The following is a 19,344-nucleotide window of genomic DNA, read 5'->3' as shown; positions in this document are numbered from 1 at the left end:
TAAAACGAAATACATAAAACTTAAATTTTAAAAAAATACTTGCTTTTTTATGTCCCGATCCATAACACTAAATCTCGATTTTTTTACCTTCTTGATTTTAAACAAATTGACCCTGGCAACACTAGTCTGGAGGTACACGATATTTGACGAGCCAGAGTTTTACAACTAACACGTGCCCTCGCAGTGTTACCAAACTTTTTTTTATTATTACCTTATTGTGAAATATCTTGTTTATTTTATACCCTGTATGCCTATTGAAAATGAATGACTGAATCCAAAATCTCTATTATACTTTATTACTTAAAATAATGTTTCAAAAATACTAAAATATTGCTGTGTATTATTTTAATTAGGTAGACTTTTCATTAATCATCTCATCATAAATCATTACTTATTTTATTTTGTAATACAATTGTGTGTTAAATCTGTTAGAACATCATGTAATAAAAAAAAATCTAATATCAGAATTTTTGAAACTGTGTCGTTTTAGCAAGCTTTTTGGTAAAAAAGTTTATACTGACAACACTGCGAGTTTAGGCGAGAAAGAGTACGACTATTGTATTGAATAGTCGCGCGCTCTTCGGACTCGGTCAAAGACTCGGACGCATTGCCATAGTGAACCTATCTAGCAAAGAAATGGTACAGAAAGCATAATATGACGTTCGGTAATGTGTACGTAGTCTTCTTTTAGATATTATGACAAACCGAAATATTAATGTTGGAATTAAAATAAATGTCGGAATATCATGTAGAATCTAGAAAAAATACGATACCAATAGATTTAAATCTTGTAACTTTAGTAATTATGTAGGTAACTTTTTTGGTAGGAAAACTATTTTATTAACGAAAATAACGTTTATAATTGACGAAATATTTTTTGTAATAATTAATTATTGACTCAATGAACTGCTACAACCAAGACAGTGAACGTATTGGGAGTTCATTTGTGAGCTGACCTTCTGAACCCTATAGGTTCGGTAATAATATCATCAGCTGTGACGTAGTTCATTCACTTTAGTTAAGCGCGCTAAGAGACAGCGTGATCAAAAAACCATAAATCTAAAATCGAGATTATTGACGTAAATATTCGTTACTTGTGAATAATCTTTTGCACGGTGTTAGCAGAGGTCACCACGAACTTGTGGTTTCATTTAGTAACGCAATGTCGAAATGACCCTGTATAAACGCCAATAATATTTAAACGAAGCACCAATTTCATCCATCTTATAACTTGATACAGGAATCTGAAAAAGAAATTGGCAAGGACTTTAAATTCTTATATTGTTTTAGACCAGCCGGCTATATCCAGTGTAACTACTGGACATAATAAGACAACATCTCATGTCTCAGAATGGCGAACGCAGTGGAATACCAAACAATGCTTTGTAATTCGAGTTGTAGGATGATGTTTCTAATGTTTATGGGCGGTCGTATCGCTTACCATCAGGCGAACGGTAAGCTCGTCTCGCCACTCAAAGCAATCAAAAAATACATTTACATTACGATTTTAATGCTCATGATTTTATTGGTTAATACCGTAAAGGCCTAAATTTTATTTCATAAGATCAAATTAAATATAGTTAGATACATTGTGAATAACACCAACACATGATATAAGCTGTTTGGTCACTCAGGGTTTACTTAGACGAATATTTTTTTGTAATTACGGGCGTAATCGAAGGACTGCTTTTAGATAGGCATAAATAAGGGATTTTTGCCTTTTTTACCTAAAGGCTATTAAAACCAACCTGCCATTAGAAGAGTTGTAATTGGAAAAAGACGGATAAGGCCCTGTTGGATCCAAACTTCGACATGGGCAAAAATAGCAACTTATGAATTACGCTATTATTTTATGATTCAATACTCACTATCTATGTAGATATCGTGGCAATCGCAGCCCGGCACGCACTCCTTGCTCCAAGGCGTGTCAGGCTTCAGATCTGATGATAAAAATAGATTTACCCTCTACTGTATATTTACCGGATTCCTGACTCAAACAATATGTGTGCAAATATAGATTTATAGAACAATGTAACGGGTTGAAGTGTTTACTGAATTTATGACTAGATGTAGGTATAAAGTTTAATTTTATAAAACGTAGTTCTAGAGTATTCTTTGGTGTAATAATTATGAACAACGACGCGATCATTATTTGGAACGTTTTTTTGAATTTAATTATTATGATGCAGCTGTCACTAGGCCTTATGAAACAATTCCCCTGCCGCGTTTGCCTGTCCATCTGTCTGATAAATCAAAAACTAACGAACGGGTTTCGATGAAATTTGGTATGAAGATAGTTTGTGACATAAGATATTTCATCTTGGAAATATTTAGAGCGGGACTTTATCCCGGAAAAACTCTGTCACGCTGGCAAAACGGTGATCAAGAGGCAGTAAATTTATAAAGGCAAATGATATCAGAATTGAAAAGATGACAGCACACACAGATACACTTTAAAGAAATTGAAAACGAATGAGAAACTTACACGAGCGTCCATCGATAACTTTCATTGTAACAAATAAGTGAAAGAGTTGTTACTCAAAAATTAGAAGCATTTACTTGAAATTCCTACGGTAGTATTTATAACAGAAAGACGTGTTATCCGTGACAAATTTATCATAACAATGCTTCGTAATGCACCAATAAATTGCATTGCAATGACAAAAATAAATAAAAAGCGACCTTTTTAAACATTTGACATTGATGCGGAACGCTAACAAAAGTTAAATGACTCGTGACAAGCGGATAATCGGTTCCAATTAGATCATGTTAAAAAACAGAGAACAGAAACTTCGACCAACAGCCATTTTCAATAAATGATCCCAATCTCAATCTTCAATCTGATTCCGAGAATGAACCAATCAAAATATCTCGTTTGTAAGCATGACAAAAAAATGTTCTGATTGGTACATATTTGAGATAGACCGAAAAAAGCGATAAAGATCACTATTGAAAATGGCGGTAAGTGATTTTACAGAATATTATAAAAATATAGGTACTGACGGGGAACCTGTCGAGAGATTTTAATCTTCTTGTTATATTGTGATAAATTTATGGGAAATTAATGATGTTAGTTGTATAATTTGCGCTGGTGCCTTCTTGTAGCAGTATAAATATAAGTTTGTTTCATTGCCTCTCGAGATAGACAATATATGAAAAATACAATTAAAAAACCAACAAAACACGCACATGTTTTTAATATAAAAACTTTCATAAGCAAGGCGATGTCTTTTTAATAATTTTATAATAGGTGGAACGTCTATTAAAGTGTAACACTTAATTGTAATATATTGTATTTTTTGTGCGTTTTTATGTTGAACACACAACAAACGCCGAAGTCTGATTCTTAGTATATATTGTATATAACTCGAAATATCTCTTCAAACACGACCTTATCACAAGTAGTGTTTGAAAAAAGCATTGATAAAGAAATCGGGGTCTTTCCAACGCGCAGCCTTGCACTTGACTGTTTTTACTAAAATGCTTTAGTATATAAAATGGCACCCACTGCATTCAAGTTATCATTCAATCACCATCTCCTGTTTTCAGTAGTTCAACTAAAATAAACAACAAACATCAAAATGCCTGCCCCTTGTGAACCCTGCAAAGGTAAAAATCTATTCTTTATTATTCATTTCAAATTGTAATGTATGTGTTATTAATATAGTATGTTTTCGATTATTTTTGGTTTTAATGTTTACTGGTTGTCTGTTGCCTTAGATTCTTGCAAGGATGGTGATGCGAACTGCCAGGACAATTGCAGCTGTGAACCCAACTGCTCCGACTGCTCCTCTACAAAAGGTACTTATTTATGTTTTTATTTTCAAGTAGATTTTATACGAGCACAACAAAGTGACCTTACTGCAACTGATGGTAACTGAAGTGGGGTCCAATAGAATGTCGACTGACGAGAGATGATTACCCCTCGACAGTCGACACAATTATGCTGGTCTATTGGAATCGGTTATAGAAAGGTTGATCCCGGAACGCGACACACTTACGTGGCAGGTTTTAACACCTAATGGTGGTCGCTTTCAGAGCGAATATAAAATATATCCTAACACAAGCAAAGGTACATACATACATTTTAATAAAATTCTTATTCTAATACATAATCTCTAAAAAGGAAAGGGATATATAATTGGCTTATAATATAACCACCTTAAACGTTTGCGTCTTAATAATCTTCTTGATAAGACTGTTTTTCAAAATAACTAAATTTTTCTTAAATATGAAAATGAAATTGACATGTATTATGTTGTTCACATATGTCAAACTTAAAGGATCCAATATTTTATTTCACGTCCATCCAGTTGGTTATATTACATTATCCTTATTTCAACAAATGTCTATTTCAGGCGGTTGCTGTTAACCTTGCTGCGTGACTTCATGGGCTTTGAATATTTAACAATTTACTATGTTAATGATTTGAATTATATTTTGATCATGTAATAAATAATATTGTTAATATATAACTCCTTTATTTTCTACTTTATATATAAGGGATACGCATACGCAGGGTATAATAATATCAGTCCTGTATTATATACTGTCTCATTGTTGGCCACGGGCCTCCCCACTACTGAGAGGGTTTAGGCCTTAGTCCACCACGATGGCCTAGTGCGGATTGGTAGACTTCACACACCCTCGAAATTCTTATAGAGAACTTCTCAGTTATGCAGGTTTCCTCACAATGTTTTCCTTAACCGTTAAAGCAACGATAATTCACAAAGAATACACGCATATTTTTTCTAGAAAAGTCAGAGGTTAGTGCCTTTGGGATTGGAACCTGCGGACATTCGTCTCGGCAGTCCGTTCCACAACCAACTCGGCTATCGCCGCTTTTTATACATATACGCATATCTCATTGTCTTTAGACATTATATTATTACCGAATCTAATGAAAACTAGATATTCATAGTACATACAATCAGTCCTAAAATGAAGTACTAGAGTTTCCCGTAGAACTCACACACACATATTTACACCTTAATTCTCGAAGGCCATTCGCCATGTGTATTCCACCCCATCTATCCAGAACTATGCTAATGAGAACATATATTGTTTTTATTTTAAAGTGTAAAGTCATGTTAGCTCTATTATAAACCTCAATGCTATACAAATTAAGTTTAAAATAGGTATTTACCATGTGACTGATTAAAAAAGATTATACAGATAATAATTTTCAACGTCATATTGTGTCCCTTCAATGTGGGTGGCGGTGCACCTTGCAATGCTTTTTTCAATCATAGAAAACTAATATCATCCTATCAAGAGTGTAGATATGAAGAAGAAAACGCTAGTATTGATTTTGTTATATCATATCCTTTGATTGAGCATAAAGAAATAGTCAGCTGTAATGTCATTCGATTTAGTTAAAACACACACGTCAAAATGAGTATCGCACATTCTAGGGTTAGGTTTGGGCAAAAAAATCCACATAAAATGTTTGACCGACTTGGGAATGAAAGCCAGGACGTCTCCTAGAGCCCATATTATACTCTGCCACTAAACCTAAAGGCGACATGCATATTATAATACAACTAGCTTTTGCCCGCGGCTCCGCCCGCGTTATTAAGTTTTTCAGGCTAAAGTTTTCCGTTATAAAAGTAGTAGTTTCCCGGGAGCCTATGTTCTTCCCAGGGTCTCAAAGTGTCTTCATACAAAATTTCATCTTAATACGTTGGGTAGTTTTTGAGTTTAACACGTTCAGGCAGACAGATGCAGCGGGGGACTTTGTTTTATAATATATTTTTAAGAACTTTTTAAGAGGAACAATCCCGTCATACATCATTGTTGCATAACTTTAACCGTTTACGCAGCGCACACAACGGAAGCTCTCAAAACTAATAATTTTTCCCCGTTTTTGCAACATGTTTCATTATTGCTTCGCTCCTATTAGTCATAGCGTGATGATATATAGCCTATAGCACTCCAGGAACAAAGGGCTATCCAACACAAAAAGATTTTTTCAGTTCAAACCGGTAGTTCCTGAGATTAGCCATTACTGCTCCGCTCTTATTGGTCATAGCGTGATGATATATAGCCTATAGCGCTCCACGAACAAAGGGCTATCCAACGCAAAAAGAATTTTTCAGTTTGGACCGATACTTCCTGAGATTAGCGCGTTCAAACAAACTCTTTAGCTTTATATAATAGTATAGATGTGATCAACTTAAATATATTACGAATGTCTGTATATTATTTTATTAATGTTACCGAGTTATTTATAGCATCAAGTGCTACTTTTCTGAAGAGAATAATTTATGATACCAACGTACAAGTTAATAATGCGTATTTAGTGTAAATATTTTACAATATTTACAAAACAAATAGACAACCAAACGTCTCGAATCGTTTTAAATAAAACCTAATCAAATACTGAACAAGAAATGAATAAAATAAAATAAATTGTTTACTTCAATAAACCATATAATTTAGATAAAGCAATAGAACAATATAATGGTGATGAGGAAGACGACAGTAAAGGCAACAGGGAAGCAGGTCTCTAGCACATTACTGATCCGGGTGAAACGGGAAGGGCGCCTGCTCCTAGCTCGGTCCATTGTTAGCAACAGCCGCCTGGAAAATTAAATTAAGCTGAAATATAATCTTAGAAAGACAGTCTTTTCGTGGGTGCGTTGTGTTGCAATGTATTTATTATGTTGAAGTTTTACAATGCTGAATACGTTTAATTCCAATTATTAAAAAAATCAAATTAAAATTTGAGAGTTTTTCTAATAATAATAACTGACAACAGTGTATTTGGTTAAGGACTACCCTTGTAATAGAGGTGAGTTCTTACAACCAACACGTTTTCTTGATTTTTGGTATACATAAATGCCTTCGAAATATCGAAGGAAAGAGGAAAAGAACGAAACCCGATAGTTTCGTCGTAATAAAGGACGTTTAGAAGACTATTAATTATACCTTTAGATGAGCAGTCGTTGCAGCCTTTGTCCTTGCAAGCGCAGTTGGTGGTGCAGGCGCCGTCCTTGCAGGAATCTGAGGAGAAAATAACTCACATTTTAGACTACTGTCATAATTCACAACCTAAACTTGTGAGGGATGAACAATACGAAATGATTATTAAAATTTTATTTCCTAAAATCTATTCTTCACACGCCTAATAAAGTGAGAAAACTTTTCATTTTATATACAGTATTTATTTTGTTCAAAACATACACTTTTTTATTTCATATGTAGAGTTCGTGTAACTTATTGTAAAGTGTTATTTTCAAAAACATAAACTTATTTGGTTGCATTTAGTAATACAATGTAAAAATCAGCATATACTTAGTCTGGCCATAAATACTGTTACACTTAATTATAAAAAAATATTACATTTGAATTTCGAATCTGTCATTTTTATACGATTGTTCATTGTGTTTTCTCATTTTGGCGCCAATACATTGTAAAATATTTTGCGATATTAAAATGGTGTGGGGTGATAAAGAGAACCGAATCGCTGTGATAGCATTACACAAAGTAGGTATGGAGCCAAATGCAATTTTTAAAACTCTCCATACACTTGGTATTAGTAAAATGTTTGTGTACCGGGCTATTAATAGGTACAATGAGACCTCCTCTGTTTGTGACAGAAAAAGATCTGGCCGTCCACGTAGTGTTCGTACGAAAAAGGTGGTCAAAGCAGTAAGGGAAAGAATTCGAAGAAATCCTGTCCGAAAGCAAAAGATTTTATCTCGGGAAATGAAGATAGCACCTAGAACCATGTCGCGTATTTTAAAAGATGACTTAGGACTTGCAGCCTATAAGAGACGCACTGGCCATTTCTTAACTGATAATTTAAAGAAGAATAGGGTGGTAAAATCGAAACAACTACTGAAGCGGTACGCAAAGGGAGGTCACAGAAAAATTTTGTTTACGGATGAGAAAATTTTTACAATTGAGCAACATTTTAACAAACAAAATGACCGTATTTATGCTCAAAGCTCTAAGGAAGCTTCCCAATTAGTCGACAGAGTGCAACGTGGACATTATCCGACTTCAGTGATGGTTTGGTGGGGTGTTAGCTATGAAGGAGTGACTGAGCCATATTTTTGTGAAAAAGGTATCAAAACATCGGCACAAGTGTATCAAGATACCATTCTTGAGAAGGTAGTTAAGCCCCTTAACATCACCATGTTCAATAACCAAGTATGGTCCTTCCAGCAAGACTCGGCGCCGGGTCATAAAGCTCGGTCCACGCAGTCTTGGTTGGAATCGAACGTTTCGGACTTCATCAGAGCTGAAGACTGGCCGTCGTCTAGTCCCGATCTTAATCCGCTGGATTATGATTTGTGGTCAGTTTTAGAGAGTACAGCTTGCTCTAAACGCCATGATAATTTGGAGTCCCTAAAACAATCTATACGATTGGCAGTGAAGAATTTTCCCATGGAAAGAGTGCGTGCTTCTATTGATAACTGGCCTCATCGTTTAAAGGACTGTATTGCAGCCAATGGAGACCACTTCGAATAAGCTTTTTATATTTTTAATTGTTTTATATTTATGTATTAAACTGACACACTGTAAAAGTAATAAATGTTATTTGCAGTTAACAATTTTCTTTTTTCTTTATTACAATATTTATGGCAAGACTAGGTATAATAGATACCTACTCTTTAATTATGGTAGGACTATGTAAATATGTCTGTAGTTTACTTTTGTTGTATCAAATAGCAAAAGGTGATTTTAAACCTTTTTATATTGTAATTCGAATTAAAAATCTCTATATGGTTTTACGGTTAAAAATTTTCAAATATTTACAACACAACAAAGTACTATATTTCTAGCTAAATTTATACTATCACAGTATCTTAGAAGTATTAATTTAGACATACAATTCAAAGGAATTTATGTACTTACCTTTGCAGGGTTCACAGGGGGAAGGCATCTTGGTTGTTGTTTCTCAGTTGTTTATTACTGAACTATGCACTTTCCAGCAGCCAACAATGTTTTATACCGCAAAATATTCGCAAAAACCATCAGATCTGGAGCAAGGCTGTTAAAAAACTTATCTATTATAACACGTAGTTTGACCAATATAATGGTTGATATGAAAACTACAAAAGTAAATATGAAAATACACAATAACCAAAGTAAAAGTATTGTGGACGTTTACGGAAAAAAATGTAACAATATTGATAACTTTCATAATTTTAAAAATGTTTTAGAATGTTAGGTTTCGAAGTTTCCTTGTATTCATTTATTTAGAACTTAAATATTATACCTTATAGATATAGTAAATTTAATGAAATACATACCTATATCCTAATTTATATGACTAATGGCTTACGGCTTATATCATAGGCGTAAAACTTAATAAAAGAACAAGTTTACCCTAGCCATAAGTAGACTTTATTATATGAATAAAAGACGAGATACACAAAATTGCCTCCCTATAGAGTGCCACTGCCCGTAAACAAATGACCCAGTATTTAGGAGTTGATCACGGCTTCACCCGCTTGAAGAATCTTTCCCGCTACAAAAATATCTATAACACTGAGGCTTTTCGAAGTGCTACAAGCACGACGACAATGCCATGTATTTAAAAATATAGATGAAAAAAAACCTGTGGGAGAAAATAACCGGGATAAAAGTAGCCTCTATGTTAATCCAGAATATGATTTACCAGTGTGCTAAGTTTCATAAAATTTAGACATCTTATCCGTTTATTCATTTACTTCTAATAAACAACCAAACTTCGAAACATTTTCACAAACTTTCTTATTTATAATATCACTAATATAAGATGATTTTACAGACTATAATTAGACTAAACTTCATTCCAACAGTGCTTGCACTTTACTAAGTAGTATTTCAACGTGGCATTTCGATAGATACGTTTCATGCAATTACCAAAATAATGTTACAAAACTTTATAGGTCTAACAAAAGATCGTGTTAGGTAGTAGAATTTATGCTTCTCAAAATGTAGTCTGATGTAGATATAAATAAAATTTATACATTTAAAATAATCATATTATTGTTAATTATAACTTATCTTAAATAAGGATGAATTAAGGGAGGGACGAAGCCAAAAAATAAAGCAACAGGCAAAATGATTGCAGGAAGAATGGAAGGGGAATGTTTATTGGCCAAATAAATTGGGACCAAGGCAAAAGAATGACGATCATTTAGAGTTTCAAATCTTTCGAAGTGCATTTCAATGTTTAGCATTTTTTACTCGCAGCCGAAGCAAATAACTTTTTATTTGTTCCGGAAGATTCAATCGTTCTGCACGGATTCATTTGATGATACCAAAGAAAAGGCTCGTCGGCTCGAAACATTTCCTACATTTTTGTCACACGGCCTTCGAATACGCATTGCGGATAATATTTAAGTGATAATATTTTGTATCAAGTCATTCCCATCCGGCACACCGGGAACTGCAGTTATGGCGACAATTACACAAACTGTGGAAGGTAATGAGATTCTAAAAACTTTTTGCGTTTCATAATTATTCTACTAAATGCTAATTTAGATTTGATTGATATTTAAATGTTAATGTTTTTCTTTATGTTTGCTTATTTACTACTATCAGAAATAGAGCTGGGTTATAAGCATCCTCCCCGATTATCTATTGACTTTAATTAATTGTAATAATTTCGTTTGAAAACCATCTCAATAAATTGGGAACGCCTGTTTCTTAATCAAAGCAAAAACATTACCTGCATTTTTGATATCGCGCCTGTTTTAAAATTAAAAGCAATAAACGACATGACGATAAAATCTTAAACTTTTTAATGAAATCTCATGAAACTTCCTTTTTTCCAGAATTCGTAACTAAACATGAAAAGACTTTGGAAATAGAAATGAAACCGAAAAAAGTGACCTTCGCGAATAATACCTGTCCTGCAGATTGTTCCTGCAGAGTAAAAAGTACCAAAACACCACTCCAGATAATGTTCAATGCCATTGGAATAATTATAGCGATACTAGCAACATATCTTATTGTAAGCACTGATTCTAAATTGTACCTTGTGTTTTGGGTTGGTTACTCTATCTTACGAAGAATGATGAAGAAGAAGAATGAGAAGACTGTCAAGATAGAATGATAGTAAATTGTAAAAAATATTTATTATTAGTTTTAAGTATTTATTTCTTTGTTTCGGATATTTAATAAATAATTGTCGGTGTTTTATTGTTTTTTTTTTCTTTAAACCTTTAATGTCACAATTAATTTATGAGTAACATTGAAAAGGAATAGCTTTCTAAATATTATTCATGTTTCTTAAATATCAAACAATTCCAATGGATGTATCTTGTTAAACTTATCATCTTTACACGCAAACATTAATAGAAAAACGACAGCTAAAATAGAAAGGCTACTTTAGATAAAATCGAACTATTGTTTCTATAGTCGAAACAATCTCTTCTATTGTTCAAACAATAATTCGCGTATCGTTAAAATTTCTAACGGTAGTTTCTAAAAATATTACTTTACATGTAGGTTCAAATTTCAAAATTGTAGGTAACTGTGTGATATAATCACGGACGGTTCCGAGCAGACCCATACCCCAAGACCGTCCTGTATGCGCCGAAGAGAGCCACCGTGGGTTTTGGTTGGTATGCCAGTTTAGAGTAGATACAGGGGCTAAGGACTCGGTCAAATGCTCGCTCGGATGATGCTATTCTCACGAATGTCGATATTAGGCCGTAAGACCAGTGAAACCAACATAACCGTTCCACTCATCTCATAGCAATTACGCGTCTTTTGCCAGCGATAAATCAGGTAAGATTAAAGATATAATTAACAACATGTAGATTAATCTTCTTGAGATTGTTCCACCTCATCAAGTGATAGATATTACCATTCTGGGCACTAATGGAACATCGAGCATAAAATATAATATTTCTAAACGAAAAGAACTTTTTGAACCCTTCTTTGGATCCTAAGACCACGGTATTTATACTCATTATTCCATGACATTTTAAATTGTTTCTTTTACTTGTCTATTTAAATTTAGCTTTTACACCAAAAAAACTAAAAGAACGCTTCGATTTTCATTCCCCTCCTAAGTTTTTAATCAAAATTCCTACAATTTAGGCGGAACAGAATCAAAGTAAATGCCCTAAGCAATGTGATTGTAATAATTACACAATTGGCCGGGATGCCTTCGGCCGGCGTCGTGTCCCGAAGTCACGTTTATTCTAACACGCTACTGTTATTATGCATTCCTGGTACATTAAAAGTGGAGTAAGCGATGGGAATTTTGCAATACGATAAACCATAAAAAGATAAATATAAAAAGTATAAGAATAGTGTAAATCAGGGATTTAAAGCAAAAGAAGGAAGGAAACTGCAAAACGTCGAATTCAATAAATCCTAAATTTAACAAGACCAGAAAAAAATATAGTGAATCACTTCTTGTACTCTCGTCGTGGCTGCTACATTCGCTAGGCATATAACAATATACACTTAGCATCAGGTTTTTTTTTTTAATGGAGGCGGCATGCTACCTCCACATTTTACACAGACGACGAGCCAATTTCAATTTGGTATAAAAAATCAACAAACACCATAAAATCTTAATTAATGTTAATACGTAGTCAGCGTAAAAACGGCGAAGAGCATAATATTTTATTACGAACGTTTTTATGGTTTACTCACGGTCAAGATTTAATAACTGTTAACATGGGAATAAGAAGTCTTTCGTTAAGGCGTTGCCCTAACTCAAACGGCACGCTAACCGTATTTTAGAAGCTTTTCAAATATATAATACATATAGAAAATTTGTTATCTATATTTTGTTTAAAATTATTTTTAAAATGTAGGTATTGTTACATTAATTTCACAATGAAAACGCCACTAAAATTGTTGATTGCACGCATGTCCTAAAATACACATGTTATTTAGCAACTAACACTGTTAGATGGATAATTTAATAAGGAACATTTTTGAGGTTCAATTTTTTTTTAATAAGACCTAAAATTAACTTATGAAAATTATTCGTTACTTTTACATATTCCCGCCCGTAACGCGTGCGCTGTTAATATATGGAAAGAATTCTCAAGGTCATCTGTTCGTGGGAGAGCCTTAAGTAAATGAAACAAGTTTGTGTGCCGAATGAATGAATGCCGGATGGTATAAAAAAGTACTTAGAAATTAATTTAAAAACATACACCAAGTGAATACGTAATGGTAATAGCTCATTCAATTTAAAATACCAATGTTTTTGTACGAAATAAGATCACTTTGTTTAGCTCTACTGGACCACTTTTTAAGTGCATGCTGTGCCAACCTTTAAATAATTGTTACATTTGTGCAACTTAATTGTATTAGTTTTTATATTTAATTCATAAGTAATAGTGTAAACAATTGTTGGTGGCCAAATAAATAAAAAAAAAAGTGTCTCCCAGACGCTATTAACTTCCTTAATGTTAAACCAACAATTATACGTATAATATTTAAGAAATTTAACTGTCAGTTTTATAATAATACCGTGTTTTTCGAATCGATATATAATATGTACTACGTACTTTTTGATAACAAGTTGACATTATTTGACGGACGCGTAATGAACATAAAGAATATAAATAAGATCTATACAAGATAAATTTGAGGAAACAGAAAATAAAAAACACGGTAAAAAAAATAAGTTTGAGTTGTAACAAAGTACGTTTAAGTATAAATAACAATTTAACTGCGGTCTAATATAATTTATGAAATATTTGGCGTCCTTTTCACTCAATTTAAGTTTTGCGTTGAAAAATCTCAACAAAAACTCGTGGTTTGCGAGCCGTTGACCCGCTGTGGCGGGAATAATTGTTGCAAAAAATATATTTGTCCGACGAAAAGATACAGTCATTAAATAACTTGAAGTGACGTTTACATTTTGAGATCGAGGCCCGATAGTCCGAAAATCGTGATACGGTTCTGAGAATCATTGTCTATTTAAGTTACAATATTGTTAATTTGTGCCGCGAAATAATACTTTTTACTAAATAATTAAAATAAATGAATAATAAACCCTTGCACATTTACATTGCGAATTAAATACGTATCTACTCTCGCTGAAATAGCCTAAACAAGTTATTTAATATTGACGATGACTTTGCAAAATATCTAAATTTATAATCAATGTCGGAAATAAGTAACCTATGTTTCTTTAAGAGCCTACACGAACAAACGGCCTTGAGCACAATACATTTACGGCGCACGAGTCGCGACGGGAACATGCAGATTTACGAATAATGTCTCCAAAAAAATTATATTCATTCTTTTTGAAAATTTTGAACCACCAACATATATATGAATTGTCGTTCTGATATTATTGGATGCAAATTAAAATGACGTATATTTTAGGAGGAAAAGTACGGGAGTTCAAATTTTAGTGGTATTTCCATTATGGTATTAATAAAAAAATATCCACATTATACAATTTAAGTAAAGATAACGTATTGTAGAAATAAGTACTTATATATTTTTTACGTGTTTTATAAATTTCCAATAACTTCTAAATACACGATTACCGCGCCATTTTACTGGGGGCACTACTTTAAGTTGTCTGTCAGTGATAAATAGAAGTATCAGCTTACCAACTAACTTAATATCGTGAGGTAACTCTAGTAAAATCTATCTAGTAACGTAGCAAGCCTTTGGTATCTACAAATAACACATTCTAAAGTCCTAAGAAAAACAAAAGAAGGTATTGCTTATTACTCTTAAATATCAATAACAAAAAGTTTGGCCTTGCCTCATCTCTGAACCTAACTTGACCGCAATGACGTGACGTTCCTATCAATTCTACTAAGTTCGCATTCATTGTTCGACATAGTAGCCGGTGAAGTTATTGCGCAGTATGTGGTATGTCTCAGAATGAAGAGCAGTTTAGTGCCAACTATGATGCAGGCTTTTATATTTCAAGTTACTGGGTGGTGAGGTTATTATCCATAGTTAGGATCCAGCGGTGGGACTTACTTTACTTATCATTAACGGTCACATATAACAAAAATTTCGTTGTAAATTCAAAATAATCTTTTTTATACAAAATTCATAAAAAAATATTGTTTTGAATTTAGAATTAAACATTTTCTTTTTTTGGAAGAGATACATAGTTAAACTAGAAAGTTATCGTATTTAAAATAACATTCGATACAGTTTGTGAATAAAGTTTACCATTGTTTGAATATAGAAGAAATAAAATTACAAAGAAAAAACATCTAGTGTATAAGTTTTCGGTCTATTTATAGACATTTAGAACATCAGGTAGGTACCTACGCCTTGTGTACACAAAAAATGAACAATAAACATACCTAAATAAGATTTTATATTGTTAGTCGCAAAAAGCGACACGTTTAAAGTACGATTTGTAATAAAACGATGAATCACTGCGACTATGGTGCGGTCGACGACTCCGCGGCACCCGTCTATAACTGAGTATTAAACAAATCTTACAAAATTTTGCCTTTTTACTTATAGATGGCAAGAAATTGTGATGAAAGATGAAAATACTGACTAAATACTTGACCTTTTTATGTAGATGTCAGTTTAGTTAATAGTGATAAACGTTTGATTAAAACCGCAAGTATATTAAATACTAGATGATGCTCACGACATTGCCCGGGTGGAACGACTCACGCGCTTCAAAAGTCCCCAAAACACCATATCACGTCAGAGCCATTTATTTAAAAATCTGATTAAAAATTTAATTATTTACTATGGAAGCAAATTACTGTGATAAAAAGTGGCCTACGTGTAAATCCAGGACATCGTTTACCCGTGTGCCAGATTTCATTCAAATCCGTTAAGTTGTTTCTGCGTTTATTTCTAACAAACATCCAAATATTCACAAACTTTCGTTTTAACAATATTAGTATGAAGTTAGATAATAATTTTGTTACGAAAAAGGATAAATGAAGGATGTTATGAAAAAGGATAATAGAAATTATGATGTTTTGAATAAGTCTCTACGTTTTCGCCTCAGTTATGTTATTTAAAAATAATCTCATATATATTCTAAGAATTTTATATAAGTAGTAGGAATAAAGATTTATTTACTTATTATGTTATTTATAGAGTGTTAATTATATGCTGCTCACATTTAATACTCACCTGTCTACATGATACCTAAAAGCTGATACCAGTAAAGTAAAATAAAAATGAAGAAACATAAATTCTTTGAAATAGTGCCTGCATTCGAACATATCAATAATATTAAAAAGTGGATTATAGATATTTGTGAACAATTAATTTTGCTTCGCTGAACACAGTTTAATTATATTAATAAAAATATCAACTTATTTCATTCTTTCAATTACAAGTAATACCTCCTTAATATGTTAGTTGTCGTTCATTACTTTCTTTACGTAAATTATGATTATTGTACACATTCTCAAGAGAACTAACAGAAAGTTCTTCTATCGTCGGTAACACAAGGCCCAGGCACCGTATCAAATGGTCTTTATTTTATTATTGTAAATCTAAGAACGAATCAAAAAGCCATTTGTAAACGAATCAAAGGCAACATGATGTAGACAAGTCACGTAGGCATACTTAGAACCGTATCACACATTTTATAATTTAATATAACCAATGTTGTCTTTGACTCCTTAATCACATATCTGTTATCCTCGAAGGGTTAGGCAATGCAAGGTAGACGCAACTGTGGCTCCCAGTTTCTGCCGTGTGTATTTCGTCCTATAATGCAAGCCTAGCGCAATGTAGGGCATAAATATCAGACTCCGAGCTGAAACTGAATAGAAAAACCCAATATCACTTTTCCTGACTCCGGGATGAGGCTTGAGACCTCAACACCGCAGTCATACCGTAAAACCACTACGCCAACGAGGCAATCATTACCGAATCACTTTTAAGGAATTAATATAAATTAAAAAAGAAAAAATTAACGGAGGTCTATATTCAGCAGCGGAATTCTAAAGATTTAAGAAGAAGACATATCAAAATGCGAAAGCAATGATTAATCAAACCATTTCAGTAGAAAATACTTTACATGAATCGAAAGGCTTGGAAAAACGCATATACGCCAACTGACATTTAGCTATTTCTACGCATGAACAACCATAATACCAAAAAACCTATGGAAGCACTACTGGCTCTACAAGGAAGGGATGGCTTGAAGATAGTAAGGGTTATAAGCCTCCGGATACCTCATTTAGAAAAGTGGTATTACACCAGTCAACACGGACTATGGATTCTGAAGACAAATATATCTACAGCCTAATTCTGTCACTCAAAATATTCTTGAGTCTCTCTTAAAACTCCAATACATGCTATCTCAGAAACCTTAATATAAAACTAGGAGGATGACTCATCTAGAGATCACGTCTCGCATTTTTTTTATCGTTTTAAGAATGTGCTGCAGACAATCAATATGGACGATGGTCTTGCATTTCTTGGCATCGTGTCAACCGACAGCGGCGACAATATGCGTTGGCTAGTTATAGGTAACGTCGACTAGGCTGGCCGAATCGAATCGTGAAGTATTCTCTTATACATTTGCTAGGAAACTGCGTCCATTAAGGCTTAATAAGACGGAGCGAGTTTTTTAAAAAATGTTTCTTGTAAGTTTTTTGAGACGAGTTTCGCCTGGCAACGCGTTTAAGAATTGCTTTGCCATTGTATTTAGACGAGGTAGGTTTTGTGTCCCTTTAAGAATGTCAAGTACAAGGTTAAATTGCTCCATCGAATTGAGGGCTTAAGAACGCGCAACGACGCATCAAATCTGCCTTGGCAAAACAAACAAATGGATTCATTTCGGCATATTACGATTTTGATCTAGTTGACGCCAGCCAAAGCAAATTTGGCTCCAGACTTGGAATATTATACAACGGGTTGCGATTCAGCCAAAACATTTTGTCTAATTGGCTATAAAATTGCCGAGCGAAATTTTTTTTTCTAATTAGAGGTGAAACAATTTACTTTATTCAAGATAGTTGGTATAAAGAAGATACATTTACTTAGGTACTAGTTAAAACACGAATTGATGAGGCTTGTTATTTATGTAGGAAAAACTTTTTATTCTATTTAAATTTTTGTTTGACTACCATATTTTCAACATGTAAAGTACAGCGTAAAATATTTGTATTACAAAATAAAAATACCTAAGAGTATTTTTTCCGTAACGTTTGAGAATGGCTCTTCAATCAAAATTATTTGATCTGAATTGTCTCCTGATTTAGATGATTTATGGGCTTTGTAATTTGCCAGTCTCGTTTACGACTATGAAGGTTGTATGTGTGGACATACCTAATCTCTCTGAATATATAACAACGCTAATCCAATTAAGGGGATATGAAAATGTTCCAGGAATCAAAACTATAATAATTTTTCTTCCCTTCTTTAATGAGCCAACGTAAAGTATTCTGTGAGAATTTAAATCTATTTCTCGCACTAAATATTGGCTAGAGGAGCAGGCGAGTCGATGTTATAATCATCCCGATTCGCCCAAGGCTAGGCAGCAACTATAATTTGTTTTCCCATGAAACGCAAAAATATATGGATACGCATTGGTGATTATACTTCTGTTTATTTCGTCTGAATTGATTTACCAGAGTTTTAATAATCGAGGTGTTAGGGCAGGGTCCCCTGATTGTATAATATTGCGGGTTATAGAACAGAATTAAATAAACCAACAGATTAGGTACATGAATTATAATTTTCTATTATGAGAAGTGAATATACTTAGGTGGGATAGGCCAAAGAATGTTTTATAATTAAGTACAGCTTGTTTTTGGGTCTCTTGGTGTTAAATAATATTAAGAAGCATTATCCAAGCACAAACAAATTAATGCTTACCTCTACTCAGTCCCTAGGATTAGAAAGTAATAAGTCTTAGGTCATTAATCACACTAAGAATACGTAATCAGTTGCAATTCTGCATTGAGAAAGTGCATTCATACTTCCGTCTGGAACATGTGCAGAAGCACAAGAACAACCACCACGAAAACAAGTATGTTACTAATATGTTAATGGGGTCGTGTATTTTGTAATATTTTTGATACCTTTAATTCAAAAACCTTAAATATACTTATATTTTTTAAATCTTACTAGCTTTTCAGATATCACCGTTATGCAAACGGCTCTCCTTTTAAAACTCTCTAGTCGCTATATTTATTTATTTATTTATTTTACACTTTGTACAGGTATACAGGCGGACGTAATGCCATGGGCATTCTCTCCCAGTCAACCTTGGGGTGGTGTAGAGAGGACGGAGGCAGGTATATCTCTTCTTCTTGGCAAAGTCCAACCAAATACTCAGGAACTTCCATGTAGTCATATCATTCGGAGCAATTCTTACATGAAACCAGCCCCGTGATGAATTCATAGGGGTAAACCGAGCCTAACTGATTCTGAAAGAACCATTTTTATCAATATTGGTTT

At 33.4% G+C, this 19,344-nt stretch overlaps 4 long non-coding RNA genes across 4 annotated transcripts; 2 read left to right on the top strand and 2 right to left on the bottom strand.

Annotated features, from left to right (window-relative positions):
• Positions 1 to 1,129: 1,129 nt before the first annotated feature.
• On the bottom strand, positions 1,130 to 2,596 carry LOC115449689. The gene is made up of 3 exons (XR_005114091.1): positions 2,486 to 2,596; positions 1,869 to 1,940; positions 1,130 to 1,244 (listed from the first exon to the last, which is right to left on the bottom strand). It is a non-coding gene; the product is annotated as an uncharacterized LOC115449689 (long non-coding RNA).
• An 832-nt stretch (positions 2,597 to 3,428) lies between these two features.
• LOC115449688 lies at positions 3,429 to 4,470 on the top strand. The gene is made up of 3 exons (XR_003939189.2): positions 3,429 to 3,609; positions 3,721 to 3,801; positions 4,359 to 4,470. It is a non-coding gene; the product is annotated as an uncharacterized LOC115449688 (long non-coding RNA).
• Positions 4,471 to 6,414: 1,944 nt separating this feature from the next.
• Positions 6,415 to 8,973, bottom strand: LOC115449681. Its single transcript, XR_003939186.2, has 3 exons — positions 8,866 to 8,973; positions 6,931 to 7,005; positions 6,415 to 6,582 (listed from the first exon to the last, which is right to left on the bottom strand). It is a non-coding gene; the product is annotated as an uncharacterized LOC115449681 (long non-coding RNA).
• A 1,339-nt stretch (positions 8,974 to 10,312) lies between these two features.
• Positions 10,313 to 10,821, top strand: LOC115449684. Its single transcript, XR_003939187.2, has 2 exons — positions 10,313 to 10,423; positions 10,776 to 10,821. It is a non-coding gene; the product is annotated as an uncharacterized LOC115449684 (long non-coding RNA).
• The last annotated feature ends 8,523 nt before the right edge of the window (positions 10,822 to 19,344 follow it).

Source organism: Manduca sexta, chromosome 7, assembly GCF_014839805.1.
Source record: "Manduca sexta isolate Smith_Timp_Sample1 chromosome 7, JHU_Msex_v1.0, whole genome shotgun sequence".
Lineage (NCBI taxonomy): Eukaryota > Metazoa > Arthropoda > Insecta > Lepidoptera > Sphingidae > Manduca > Manduca sexta.
This window is presented reverse-complemented; position numbering and strand designations above follow the sequence as displayed.